The sequence below is a fragment of the Lemur catta genome, chromosome 23 (genome assembly GCF_020740605.2).
Source record: "Lemur catta isolate mLemCat1 chromosome 23, mLemCat1.pri, whole genome shotgun sequence".
In the NCBI taxonomy this organism is placed as follows: domain Eukaryota; kingdom Metazoa; phylum Chordata; class Mammalia; order Primates; family Lemuridae; genus Lemur; species Lemur catta.
Genome location: NC_059150.1, coordinates 8,195,798 through 8,210,464, shown reverse-complemented (window position 1 = coordinate 8,210,464; position 14,667 = coordinate 8,195,798). Strand labels below are relative to the sequence as shown.

Genomic DNA, 14,667 nt, shown 5'->3' with positions numbered 1-14,667 from the left:
ATTTTATGTGAGGTTTAGAAGTCAGTTGTTTCCTAGCAATCATTGTGCATTGTTCTAGGTCAGGGCCAAAACCGGAACCAAGGATTTCATAACTATTATGATCAAGGATATGGAAGGCACAATAGTGCCTACGGTGGTGATCAGAACTGTGACTACCTATCTTAATGTGTTGGTCTGAAAACCAAAATGTATCAGGACACAATGCTTCTTGTTTTATAGAGGAGGAAAATGAGACAGCCTGACTTCCCAAAGCCCTACCACCAGTTAGTGACAGAACAGTGACTGTCACAGAGTAACTGCCCTGGAAGCAGCAGTTTTTCTTGTGCCAGACACAGTGGTTTACAAGCTTCTCATTTAATTCTCATAACAACGCTATGATGTCCATATTCTTTTCCCATTTTACCATTGAGGAGATGGAAGAGAGATTAAGTAACTTTGCCCAGCCCGCAGCAGAATGAGCCAGGAATCACACCCACTCTGACATCCATGCTCTTAGCAACCGCAATTAAATCCAGCAACCTTTTTAGTATAAATCTACTGGCTTTTAATGTATATGAAAACTTTGTCAATGGTAACTTGTTATCCACATGTCTTCATTCATTATTAATATTAACTGTTAAATGTAATTTACATTAAGAGAAGTTAGTGGTCGCTTGACTTTAAAGCTCATCAAAAGCACGGAGGTAATTCACAGGTCCTGGGATGAGGTGGATATGGAAATTGCCAAGCAATTTGAAACATTCTGCTATCAAAGGATCTTTTCTGAGCTCACCAGTCAACAGGGAAGAGAAGATAGTATTTTGTTTAAACAAGAGTAGAGGTATTGGTGGCTTTCCCTGATGGTAGAACTGGTAGTAGTAAAGCTTAAGGCATCCCTAACGTCCCAAAGGAGAGCTTTTGCCTCCTGACATTCCATCATCAGCCTCCGGGTATGAAAGAGGGATCCAGGGCAGTGGAGCAGAGCTGGACAGGTTCCAGTGCCAGTCTCAGAGAGGGACAGAGAGCATGGGCGTGGACCCAGGCCCACAGGGGTCCCAGCGTCAGAGTGAAGACTTTCCAAAGTTTGGCTCCATGGCGTTCTGCCAGTTTTGACAGACTAGAGAAAAATTGGGGTGGAGAATAGTTACAGAGAATTACAACATAACCTTCACTTCAGATGGGAGGTTTGGGAGAAACATAAGGTATAGTCCCTGCCCTTAAGGAATTTCCAATCAAGTGAGGAAAAGAAGAAAAAATGAAGTGCCCAGATCAAACGCTCTGATTGGCAAAAGGAGAGGTCAGAGGGCACTGCAGTAAGGATGCCGCACAGCAAGGGGGAAAGAATCCTGGACTCCAATTAAAACACCTGAGTTCCTGTAACTTCTCTGCCACTTACTGGGCATGTCATCTGCAAGTCACTTAACCTCTCTGAGCATCCTTACTTTTCTCACCTCTGAAATGGGGAAAAAATAAAATAAAATATGCCACTAGTGGAAGTAATTCAGCAAACATTTATTAAGTGGCTTATCTGTGCCAAGCTCACAATGCCTAGAAACTAGTGTACAAATTCTTAAACACCATGTGAACACAAAATGTCATTAGCAAAAGTTGGAAAAGGCACCTTAAAAGAGATGAGTCCTGAGAAGGTCCTATCAGTTGTTCTGGGTTGTTCTGGCATTGATGGCTGTGGGAAGTGAGGGCAGGGAATGCCACGTTCCAGAGTGCAGGAGTAACATGGGCAGAAGTTCAGGGCATAAAAGGAACTTAGCATTTTCAGGGGACTGAGAAGGAAGCAATATGCCCTGGGTGAGAGGTAGGGGGTTGTTAGAAATAAGACTGAGCACAGAGGGTAGGGCAAGATTATGAAAAACCTTGAAAGATGGCCTTTTGCCCTCTGATAATATGGTTATGGGGTGTTATTTTTATTCAAGGGAAGAAAAAAGAAAAGAAATGCATGCTGCTCACCCAAACATCAGGACATTCTGTTCCTCTGTGATTGTGCTTCGTGAAAATGTTCTCCAGCAAAAAAGAAAAAGAATGATTAAGGGGGGAAAAAAAAATAACCAGAGCCACATTCATTTCAGCTCCACTGAAAGCACAGCAGGAGAAAGTAGCTGTGTTTGCCAAACTCCAGAAAGAGACACAATTGATAGGGGGCGGGGAGAGGGGAGGGCCAGGCAGGGAGTGGGCCATGTGGAGGAGGGGTCCGGTGTTGTTTTATTCTCCCAGGAAGATGTGGTAAATAATGGAGAGGTATGGTGCACGGAAGGGGAAATTACTCTGACAGGGCCCTTTTAGGGAGGAAAATGGAACTAAATACACGTTCCATTATTCCTGATCTTTCATTCAACTCTCCATTTACGTGGAGGCTTCCCGGAGCTGATGTTTCCCCTTTGCTGTCATAAGTAGTCATTGACTGGAGCCGATCATTTCAAAATAACGGCCTGCAATTCTTCCATTGTCGTGATTAACACAGGGTAATAATTATTAGCCACACTGACAACTGCAGAGGAGGGGGACCGCTGCCAGGCCGCCCTGCCTTGCTGCAGCCAGGAAAGTTCCCCGTCATTCCACCAGGGGGGGCGATGTTCCAGAGAGACCACAGAAGGCTTCCTGCTCGCTCCTGCAGGAGACCAGGAGCTGGGGCTCCCACACCCCGCGCAGTGGCCGGGGCTGGGGGGTGCGGTCATCGCAGGACCTTGCGCAACAATGCAAAAATAGGGATCCCACGAGAAAGCAAGGAGGCTGAGGCTCGAGGAGCCGGGGAAGAAGTGAGAAGGTAAATACACACTACGGGACCATCCCATGGTCTTGGCCTTTGAAACATCAGGAAATATTGTCAGCTGAATGGATCGAAGGGGCTGTAGCCACCCATGACTCAGAAAGATTCATGACACCAGGGCCCTGAACGGGAGCATTTATCACAGGCAGGCAGAGAGAGAAATCATCCAACTTGAGACAATTCAAAGGCAAAATCCTATTTCTCAGCTCTGTCCCTGGACTGCACTCCCTTGTCGATTTTTTAGGCACTGAGCAGCATTCTGGAGCATTAAAAGCAGCCTTATTTAGTGTCCGACATCCTTCCTCAATTTTCCAAAGAGAGCGTTGAGACGAAGGCAGCATGGAGTGCGAGGAGTTGTGCTGGCAAGTGGGGCAGCATGGAGCCCAATTCTTGCTTTTTGCAGGCGGGGGAACCAGGGCCAACAGCGGGGAGGTGACCTGTGTGCAAGGTCATCCAGCCAGGGAGTGGCGGAGTCAGGAGTCGACCCCAGGTCTCCTGTCCCAGGCTGGGGTTTTCCAACTTCTGTTTTTTAATGGAGAGGGCAATCCTTTTCCTTTGAGCATGAATTCCGAGTCAATAGAAACGATTCCAGAAAAAATGGTGCTGTGGTCCCAGGGAGAAAGAGAAGGAAAGCCAGAAGAGAAAGACAGAAACAGCGAATGACTCTTGTACTTTCTCTTCCATCTCACACACCGCTCGCAATCCCTGGCAAGAGGGTATCTCACAAAAGGAATAAGAATGAACTTAATATTAAATTGACTAAGAGGGGAAGCCTAAGTGTGGACCCTTCTTTCTAGGAATTTAAAACTCAGAAAACAGAAACCACTGTTAAAGTGGTTATTAATTGTTTCATGATGTTGGTGCTGATGTAGTTGATTCCTGCCTGCCAAGAACTTGTGCCATTTCTGGATTTTTCTTTTCAGACTCTAGTAATTCACACCCTGTCCTAAATTTATAGCATCGAAACAGGCACTGTGGTTTGCACCTGGGTGTCAGGGTATTTGATTTACTTAAGCAGGGGGGTTATTTATTTTTGCATGGGGCCATAGACTTCACTCTCTGCCAGCCTCCCCTTAGGGCAAGACCCCACCCACCCTGCAGGATCCTGTACCAGCCCCCACCTGTCTGGTTTAAGGCCTTCCAGACACCCCCTGGGCCGCTCACGGTAGACCGGAGACAGGCTCCGGGCCGGGTAGATTTTCAAACCAGCCCTTCTTCATCACTGTCGTCACACTTGGGGCTCCAGTCCCACGAAGCACCTGGCACCACGTTCAGTACTCCAGATACCAGTCAGGAAAGAGAAGTTGGAGGCTGGGGGCTTAATGGTCTGTCCCTGAAGCACTTGCAGTCAGAGACAGGAAGAAATTCTTCTGCTATCATTCTTGTCTTTCTTTCTCCCTAATTAGGAGGAGCTGCAAGTTCAGTTCTGTTGGGGTTTGCAGGGCGCAGATGCAATCAAGGAGAAGTCAGACTCCGGTGTTTTGCTCACCCGGCCCCCTCGGATTTCCACAAAGACCGACTGCCATGCTCTCTCTGAGGGGTGGGGGCGGCACACATCGCACCCAATCATCCCGTTATTTTGAAAGACAGGCGTGCCCACATGCGCGGCACCGTGCAGGGCAGAGGTGACGCTAGCTAGTGGAGATCTGCATGTGTTGGCAACTTCTTTCCTCTGGGCCAACTCTCATTGTTAAACACACACACCCTGTGAAACAGGGGAGGACTGGGCTCATTAGTGTGATTGTTTATGATAATCACAATAACAATTACAACATGCTCTCCTTTGTAAGAGAAAATGACACTCCTGACCCGCAACAGAACTGAAGCTGTGCGATGCTTTGCCCAACTTGAGATGAATCCGGCCGCCCGTGGCAGGGGCTCGGGGTCACTGGCTGAGGAGTGCTAAGAAGAGGAGCGAGGCCCAGTGCCTGCCACTGCCTGGCATTTGAAGTGCGGCTGCCACACTTTCATCACTCTCTCCTCCTCAGAAGAAGGAGAAGGCAAAACTAGAGGAAATGGGTGTCACACAGACCTGGGTTCACATCTGACCATACCACACACTACCCCTGTGACCTTGGGACCATCCGGTGACTTTCTGACCATCAGTTTCTGCATCTGTAAAAGGGAGTGATAATATGTGCTGGGTAAGGTTAGAGTTGTGAGGATTAGGATTAGCACAGGGTGGGCACCCAAGACATTTTAACACCTACTATGATATTGTGATAATTATGGGCAACGGAAGGGAAAGTATTATGTTGTCTAAAGAAGCCCAGATAAATGGTCACTTCCATTCGGCTCTAACAGTTTCTGATCTCAAGGAAATAAATGGCACTGATTTTCCCAGTCTTACCCCCACCCCAGAAGCCCTGGGCTGGCCTGTTGTGGAGACGCTGAGCCCTCAGAAAGCCCTGGCAGCCCGGCTCCAACTGAAGTTCTGAGAGCAATTGTCATCTGGACCAGGCTGGGCATCAAAGCCAGGGAGGTCAGCGACTCGGCACCTCAGCCCCCCTACCCTTCCCTGGCTGCCTGGGAGGGTGCGAGTGTGCATGTGGGCTGCCTAGCGAGGAGGGCCAGCTCCAGCAGGGGTGGGCTTCGTGGTTCCATATGGCAAGGTAGCCACACAGAGTCTCTTCTCTCGGTGGCATTTCCAGTGGAGGAGTGGGAGAGAAGGAACGGCCCCAAGGTGGTGGGGGACAATGACTCCATAAGCAAAGAAGGATGTCTGGTGAGCCCAGCTGTTTTTCCTAGAAAACCGAACACGAGAATGAACGGCAGTCACAGCAGGTGGGAAGTAGGTTTGCCTCCTGACAGAATTGCCAGGTTTTCGGACAACATCACCATGCATTTGTGTAATGCTTTCCAGATTATGGGGCCCTTTCACAGTATCTTGTTTGATTCTAGTAAATTCCTGCAAGGTATGAAAAGCAAGGGATTTCTGCGTTATAGGTGAGGAAACTGAGGCACCAAGAGACCAAGCCAGGGATTACATGACCAAATGGTAGTGTCTCCTCTGGGGGGAATCTTTTAGAAAAATTAAGAGAGAAAGGCCTTTTTTTCAGACCCTTAGTGCTGGGCACAGAGCAAACAAAAGTTCTGAGCCTCAGCCTTTACCCAGCCTTCACCTTCCATGCCTGGAGCCCAAAAGTCCATATTCCTCTCCCCTCCTCCCTGCAAATATCAGAGCCTTGCAAACTCTTCCAGGGACCTGTTTAAGTAGGTTTGGGGCTGCAGTTGCCTGGGCTTCACAGAGAATATTCTCCTCCCCACGCAACACACTAGATGCATGGAGGGAGGGAGGGAGGGTTAGGGAAAGAGGACGAGGTATACAGGGACATAAGCTCTGCTCGTGGGAGGTTTAGTGAGAAAGGAGTGAAATCCTGCCTTGTTTGATTTGGAGCCTTAACAGGCTTGCTACTGTTTAAAGTACACAGGAAAGTGGGATTTGTGAAGGGAGGAGAGGGGAGGGTGACGTCTTTATGAATGGTGCTGAGAATCCCGGAGCAGGTGCCCTGTTCCTGCGTCCTGAGCCCTGGGCCCCGGGCCCCGTTGCCTGGGTTGAAGCCCACCACTCTGGCAGCCCGCAGCCTCTCTCTTGCATTCATGGGACTTGGCCCACACACTCCAGTCTGGCCCATCAGACCGATCCCTTTGTTCCCAACAATGTGGGGGGTAGAGGAGGCTGCTGCTTCTGCTACTGTGGCTGCCTGACAGTATCTGCTGGGTGAAGGTGAGGTACGTTGTGGGCAGACAGAAGGGCCCACCCACAAGGGGAACAAGTCCCTGCCTCTCCACGTGGCAGGCCCGGGATTAGGGCAGGGGAAGATGGCACGCATCTCAGAGCAGAGACAAATCAAATAGGTGGTGGCATCAGTGGTCTCAGCTTTGGGAGCCAGATGCAAGCCTGCCAGCAGCTGATGTACCACCCCAAGCTCGCCCATTGATGCTGGCAAGCACGGGCCCACTAGCCTTCCCACCACAATCCAGGCGCACAGCCTCCGGAGCCCAGCCCCCATCACGCTCAAGCACCCTAAGTATATGCACGCACACACTCCCAGGCAGCATTCCCATGCTAAACACTGATGGCTTGCCACCCCCCACCTCTAAAAGGAGCAGACTTAATGCTTAAAGCCTGCCAAAGTGTGGCTGGCTTCCAGCACCAAAAATACCTCCTGTGATCCGAGGGGCTACTGTACTGGCATCTATTTGTGGGGCTGAAGCTGCTGCTGTGACAGAGAGGACTTCCCCTGGGGATGGGCTCACTGCCCATTTGGGCTTATGGTCCCCAAAGCCTAAGGGCTTGCTTTTAAGGGCCAAGGAGGCCTGCTCCTCGCCTGGGAAATGCAAGTGGGAGCTGCTCAGCCGGACCTGCCTTCCGCAGGAGAAATACTCATCTCTCACAGGAAAAAATTCAGCTTTATTCCAGCATGCTGTTGTCCTGTTCTCTCCCGCTTCTCTTACCCTCCTCCTTAAGTCACTCATCAAAGAACAGGCCTGGGGACCAGAATAATAATGCTGCAGCCACGAACGCCTTTCCCAGGGTGACATTCCGGGAGTACCTTGACCAGGGGAGGTGTGGGGGTTGGTGTGGGGGGAGAGTGCTGTTGAACTTGCTACAGTGTTCCAAAGATGAGGATTTGGCATAAGACAAACATTTCCCCATTCACTCATTCAGGGGATAAATATTTATGAAATACCTACTACTTGCCCACAACTGTGCTGGGCTGGGGCTGTCTCTCCTGTTGGAAATGAGGATGAACACAAGGCACTGGCAGAGGACTGGCCAGTCCCCAGGGCTGTGGGTTTGACATCAGCTGGGCAGGATGAGGAAGAATAGAGTGAGGGTCAGATACATACAAGAAAACTTGAGTCCCCAGAAGGCCATAGAAGGATCTGGGGGAGTGGAGTTTGTTGGATTATTGCCATGCGTTCTTTAAAAATATGTGCCAAAGAGATAATTATGCAATGTACACAGTTCCATTAAAGGAAAAAAAAATCTAGTAAATTTGCTGTTAATAAATATTTGTGTAATAAATGAATGAATATCCAGATCAAAGGGATGGGGTTATTTGAACACATTTAAAAACTAGAGGCTCCTATATATTGCCATTACCCAAGACGATGTTATATCTAAATACAAACCATGAACCAAGGTGGGGTTTTTTATTCCTAAAGCATATTTTATAATTAATGCTTAACTAATAAGCTCCATATTTGTTCTAGCCTATTAGGACTAAAAATAATAACAATCTTTCCATTTTAATGATACCATTAATTCTTCAAACACTTTTACATATGTCTGTTTTAATTCCTTCAGCTATCTGGAGATTGAAGTTAGAAATTCCCATCTTACAGATAGACAAACTGAGGCTTAGAGAAGGTAAGGGCATTGCATGCAGGCTTCCTCCCAGGAGGTAAGGTTAGTGCTCTTCCCATTGTCTGACCGCAGACACTTCCGCAATCTCCCAGGACTCAGACCTCAGACCCTGCTCAGTGGCAATGTGGAAACTGGATGGCATCGAGTCACCTGCCTGCAAAGTGTTCTCCCACCTGTGTTCCCTCTTTCTCTCTTCCTCTATTTCTCTTTCTCTTCCTTTATTCAGGAAGGGGAGGGGAGGCATGGGGGTGAAAGATAGGGTGAGTGGAGGAGTCTGTTTCATTTATGCTTCCTTGCTCTTCATGCTAGGATTTACTTCTGGACCACAGGAGTTGTAGGGGGCAGTATCAGAAAATTACTTAAATTGTATTATAATCTTCTGAAGATGTGATTAAATTGAGGCACGGGGAAGAAACGTAACCTCTTCCAGGGTCATGCAGAACTTGATTTAGAACCAGAGGACCCTAATGTTCAGCTTCGAGCTTTGTCAGTTAGATTTTCCCAACCCTACCACTGGTGGTCTTAGGTGCAGCTGGTCAAACTGATGCTCCATGCATTGAACAAATGGAGGAAGTGTTCCAAAATCTTCCAGCATCTTCTTCAAATCATCTTTCTTAGTAAACTGTGGTTTAGATTCAGTCAGCCCAGAGATAAGAGAATAGACTGGACTGTCTAGATGGGGAGACAAGACCTATGTACAAGGAGAAACAAATAATAATAGAGGGTAAGTATAATAATTTTCTAGAATGTTAAAAGAATAAATGCTGAAGAAATTCGAAGAAAAGAGCAGGTATGGATCAGGAAAGACAACTTAGATTCTTTGAGGCTCCACAGGACAAAACTAGGAATAGCTAGTGAAAGTTACATCAATTTCAGCTAATGACAATGAAGAACTTTTGAAGAATTAGCTCGTTTCTGCAGATGTTGGAGTAAAGCCTAGATTCCTCCAATGCTGTATTGAATGGACGATTGTTTGAAATGACTAGTGAGTCTAAATTTCTTTTTCTTTTTCCTCTTTCTCTCTCTTTCCTTTCTTTCCCTTCCTCCCTCCTTCCCTTCCTTCCTCCTGCGCCTGCCTACTGCTCTAAGAATTTCATGTGACTGCTTCTAGGGTTTTCAGGAGTGATTTTTTGTTGTTTTTCTGTTTACACCACTGAGGACCGCGGCCACGAGAGGGCGGCAGAGGAGACGTCAGATACTTGGACATGTTCAGCAAACTCGCGTGCGCTCTGATCGCGAGCAGGGACTACGCAGATCCTGAGAACTCGCCGGGGTCCAGCTTGCAGGCCCCTTCCGGAAAGCAGTGTCTAGAGGCTGCGGTGATACCGAGACTCTATGGCGCGCAATCGGTGGCCTTAAGGGCAGGGAGGCATTGTCATCCGGAATCCAGACACCTCTCACCTCAGGTTATTAAAATAAGTTATCTTACCGCCACCTCTCTGAATCCCCTGCCGGGCAGGCTCTCCGGGTCTATAGACATCTCCCCTCCCGCCCCCGCCGCCCCCGTCCAAGTCAGGACTTGCGGACGCCCAGGATCCCTGACAGCGTGGAAGCTTGAGAATCAATTCAGAGCAAGGCTCATCTTCGCATTGCAAAAAATAATAATTAATAGCAACAACTTCAACCCTTATTCGGCAGCTCGTTGGCTTTTTGAAATTCACGAGAAGAAGACATCTGGTCTCACAATTTCCGAGACCCCAGTCTCAACCCCACTAGACAAGCCCGGTGCCTCCGCACTCACCCCTCACTCAAATTACATTTGAAGAGAGGTGACCAGTATGCGCGCGGTGACAGGTGATGCCAGGAGAGGGGGAGCCTCTGTCCCCACTGCCCTCACCCACTCTGCCTGGGTCCTGACACCCCCCTGCACCCCCCCCCCACTTCCTACCCTTGGCCACACCGGAGGCTAAGCCGGCTGGACTCGCAAGGCCTCGACCGGAATCCCCAGGCCCTGGCAGCATTTTCCGTGACCCCTTGGCCACTTAAGGTGGCCGGTGGGTCCGGGCTGAGCCGGGCACAGGGCGGGCGGCGGGGCGGCCTCCCGATGCCAAACCTGATCCTCCTTTGTTGACAGCTGGCGGAGGAGGAGGAAGTCCGCGCGGGCGGGGGCGGGGGCGGGGGGCTGGCTGCGGCGGGCGGTGCCAGCGGCGGGCGCGGCCCCAGCCCAGGCGGGCGCGGCCGGCAGGGAGCGGGTTAACGCGCGCGGCCTCTATGATAATGAGCTGCCTGGCAATATAGGGAGGCCGGCGCTGAGGGCTCCGCCGCCGCCGCCACCGCCGCTGCCACCGCGGGAGCCGGAGCTGCCGGGCGGAGCGGCGTCCGCGCCAGGCTGGGGCGGGAGGGCGGCGGAGCGCAGCTGCTGGGCATATTCCGGCCGGGAGGGCGAGCCATCCCGAGACAGAGCCGGCGAGCTGGGCAGCGGTGGGCAGCGCGGGCGCCGGAGCGAGCGCAGCAAACCTCCGAGCAGATCTGGGAAGCCAGCTTCCCGGAGGAAATGGGACTGTGACCGAACCGGGAGCAAGAAGGGAAGGAAGCGCCGCGATTGCTGATGTCAGAGGAGCCCGGAAAGTCGCGCTGGAAAAATCTGAAGACAGCCGGGGCTCTGCCTCTTCCCCACGGGAGACACCGCCAGCCGCCCCCACACGCCCCCTCGGCGCCCCCGGGGGCCCCCCGCGAGCCGGCGACAGCGCCCGGCGGGGCTGCTGTGGGGCGACGGAGGACTGAGGGGCGCGCGGGCCGGAGACCGAGGGGCCACTTCAGGAATACAGATAAGTGGCTGGTGGCTTGACGTGGATTTTAATGAATTTGGACTCCATGTGGATTTGGTCGTCCCCGTGATTCCGAGCTGCGGGCAGGGAGAGGGGCCTCGCGCCGTCCTCGGCAGCCGGCGGCCGAGGCGGACGGAGCAGGGGCGGAAGGACAGACAGACGTCGCCGACCTGGGTAAGCGGCGGCCGGGCCGGGCGCCCTCCGCCCTCTCCCCAAACGCGCGCACACCGCGGCGGCTTCTCCCGCGCCCGCCGCCTTGGGGTCCCGGCCCCGGGCGCCCGGCTCGGCTGCGGGGCGAGTCCCCGCGCGGGCTCGGCCACTTTCGCGGGCCGGAGCGCGGCGTGCGTGCGAGAGCGGGCACACTCGCAGCCGCTGCCGCCCGCCGCGGCTTCCCGGCCGGCCGCCGGCTTCCCAGCGCGGGCTGCGGGCGGCGACAGTGCTCCGCGGCGCGCCTCCACCGCGCACCTGCCGGCACTCTGCGGCGTGCGGGAACACCCCGGCGGCGAGGCTGTCCCGAGAGCTGGCGCCCAAAGAGGGCCTCGATGCGAGAGCAAGACAGCCCGAAGCCACTGTGGCCGGCGACCGATTTGGGGGCGTTCGCTCCGATGTCAGAGTCCCTAGTGGTTGCTAGCTGTTCCTTCGGATCAGGGACTTGGGGGGAATGCATCATTTGCGGGATTCTGTAAGGCTCAGGGAGCGATTCCAAGGCACTGGATGGGGGGATAAGCGCTCCGTCTCTCCCTGTCCTCCTCCGAGGTGTAGCGCCCAGCAGGGGCCCAACCCCTGGGTTTGAGCAGCAGAGGGGTGCTGGGGGCTGAGATGAGAGTTTGCTCGGGATCTGAAAGGATCCTTGTGAGCCATTTGAGAATATTTCCCTCCATGTGCTCCTTCTTGCCCCACCCCACAAGCGATGTAGGGATCTTAGAAAATTCTAGCCCTTTTTATTCCATCCCACAGGTAGTCTATGTAAATGTTAATCATGGTCTACATGGCTACAGAGAGTCACCGGAAACAGCCATTCTAGGTTGCCCCAAATGTCCACCTGTTTGGCACGACCCTAGGAGGACCTACCTGCTCAAACTCTGCTCTACTCGGGAGGGATAGAGGTAGTGGGGGAGAGGGAGATGGTAAAAGACTTGGGGGGTCTAGGTCAGTTAAGGGTCTAGAAATGAGAGCCCCGTGAGGTGGGCAATAGAAATCTGATAGGTCTCCTGCAGGACTCGAAGACCCTGGGCTGACAGTGGAGCACCAGTGTAAGGTATGCAAGGGACATGAAAGTGGGATCAGTTTGGGGGAGTGGGGCTGCCAATCATAGCTTGAGGCAGTGGCTTGGCCCATCAGCTTGGAGGAACAAAGGGAAATTTTAGGGTGCATTCCTCACTTTCCATGCAGGAGCACAGCGGACAGGTTTACCAAGTGAGCGGCAGGCCAAGATGAGTATCTGGGCTGGGCTGCGCTGGACTCGTTGGGAGCCGGAGTCAGGTTCAGTGCTTCCCCTGCCCGCACAATAGCAGGCTTCTTTCCCAGACCTTGAAACTTCACTCTTCCCTCTGGGCTGGCTTAGGATTCTGGGGCCTTCAGTTGAGTGACAGAGCCCCAGGAAGAGATAGCCCTGGCTGGAGGAATTCAGCTACTCCTAATTGAAATGCACAACTTTTGTGCAATCACCCCAGAAAGCTCCTGGAGTTGCTGGCAGCCCTCTCCCCTCTGACCTCCAGCAAGAAGAGACAAGAATTCATTAACTTCGCCTTCTCCTCACAGAGCACCATTTGAACTAATTACCTGTGATCTCTCCTCCGTGGCCTGGGGGCTGGTGGGGTGGTGAGGAGTGGAGGGTAGGGAACCAAGGAAACGGAGTGGAATCTGTCTAGATACCCTATGGGGGGTGTTTTTCTTTCCCTTCGTCCACCTGGCATCGCACCTCTCCCCTCCAACCCCTCCTCATCCTGGAACTTGCCCCTGCTGCCACCAGTCAGCCTTACCTAAAGGAGCCATTTCCCTCCATCCAGCAGCCAGCGGATCCTGCTCAGGGACCCGCTGATAAAGGCAGGGCCATGCAGACTGCCCTCCCTGCTCCCTCCCTGTCCTCAGCAAATTGCATTAGGATGGGGGCAGATTGGCTTGCAAAGCAGCTAAATGGAAATGACATTTGGAGTGATGGGCTGGGGAGTAGCCGGAGTAGCCGCTGAGGAGCAGCAGGATCTGAAGTGGCAAAGGACCTGCAGGTCCCTTCTGCCCAGGGACCAAGAGTGAGCAAGGGAATCCCATCTGGCCCTTCTCTCTGACCGGGCATAAGGACCGGGGTCCTTCACAGCCTGGCGCAGGACAGGGGGGCTGGCTTAGCTTTTCAGCGAGTCTAAATGAGGAGTACAGTGATGTCACATGTCCATCACCCAAAACCATGTCATTACAAGGTTGGTGGCCCCCCTTTCAGAGCTGGCCTGAATACCCACCCCTGTCTCCAGAGCACCAGGGAGCATTTCACCCTCCAACTCTCTTGACCATCAAAAGCTGCAGATGTGATGAATGTAAAAGTTCACCATCTGTTTTACTGGAGTCTGCGCTTAAAATGAATTTAAAAAGAAAACCCTCAAAGAACAGCTTCTTCTGTGCTGGCTGCCTTTCCCATTTACAAATACTTCTGATTATTCAGCTAATCTTTATTTCATGGGCATGTTACAAGAAAACACAGGAGCGGGAGGGGAAACCAGTGACATGGTTAAATATACAAGGCAGCAGCTGGCAGCAGCTTCAACTCACCCGTTTAGGTGCTATGAAATATTTGTGGTGCTGGAGTTGTCACTGTTTGGGGGTTCTATAGTTTGTATCCTGCCTCATTTTCTATGACTGCCTCCCCAAGATATAGGGTTTGGTGTGGGGGAGACAATTTTTACCTCCAGCAGAACCCCCCCCAGCTGTCTCCCTGCATTGCCACACAGCTGTCTCTGCACACACAAACTGGTGCACAGTATACTTCTGTCCATCACGGCAAATGGAGAGGCAAGAAGCACCAAGCCAAGCCCCCACCCCCACCCCCATTCTGATCATAAAGAGACTGGAGCATTGTGTTACAGTCTGTTAACTAGCAATAATTCAGGACCATTCGTAGGGAAGCTGGGAGAAACAGGCTTTGAGGTGCTGGAGTTTTACAGCTCCTGGGCATGCCTCCCTCATGGCACCCTGGCATCACCACCACCCCACCCAGGGGCAGTCTGTTATCAATTCATTATATGTGAATATTCTATCTCTGCTCTTCACAGATGCTCAGTTCAAACAATGATGAATGGAACTGATTCCCTTAACAGTTTTTTCACTTAGTTACAAAGATTTCATGCCTGATTAGAGTAAATGAGGGGTGGGTGTGCATCTCTTTCTTTCTTGGTCAGTTCTAAAGGTGAGCCCTGTGGAGACCCAGAGAAAGGCAGTTCTTCCCAGGGTCAAACAGCTGGTCCCAAGGCGCGGGGAGGGATAGCTGGTAAGAAAGGGACACCCCCTTTTTCCTCAGCTGAGCCCTCAGGCTCTCTAGGGCCCCAGTCCCTGGCATTTGGGCATATGGAACCTCTTTATCTAGCTCCACACTTCTCCATCTGGAATTCGAGGGCAGAAATAGAGGCGAGAAAGTTCTTTGTTGGGGAGCAGGGTCCCTATTGGGCAAGAGTGTAAGGGGAAAGGAGGAAGGGAGGGGGAGAGCGGAAAGAACAGGCTTAGGCCTGAGCATTGCAAAGTTCCCTGCTCTGCAGTTGGTTAACTATTAACCCCCTGCC

The 14,667-nt window shown here is 51.9% G+C and overlaps 1 protein-coding gene across 1 annotated transcript in view; it reads left to right on the top strand.

The window, feature by feature from the left end:
• Positions 1 to 10,348: 10,348 nt before the first annotated feature.
• The window catches only part of PLXNA2 (plexin A2), a 201,949-nt gene continuing 197,630 nt past the window's right edge, over positions 10,349 to 14,667 (top strand). The window contains exon 1 of the mRNA XM_045536127.1: positions 10,349 to 11,077. The gene's annotated coding sequence lies outside the window, so the exon portion shown is untranslated. The remainder of the gene's footprint in view (positions 11,078 to 14,667) is intronic.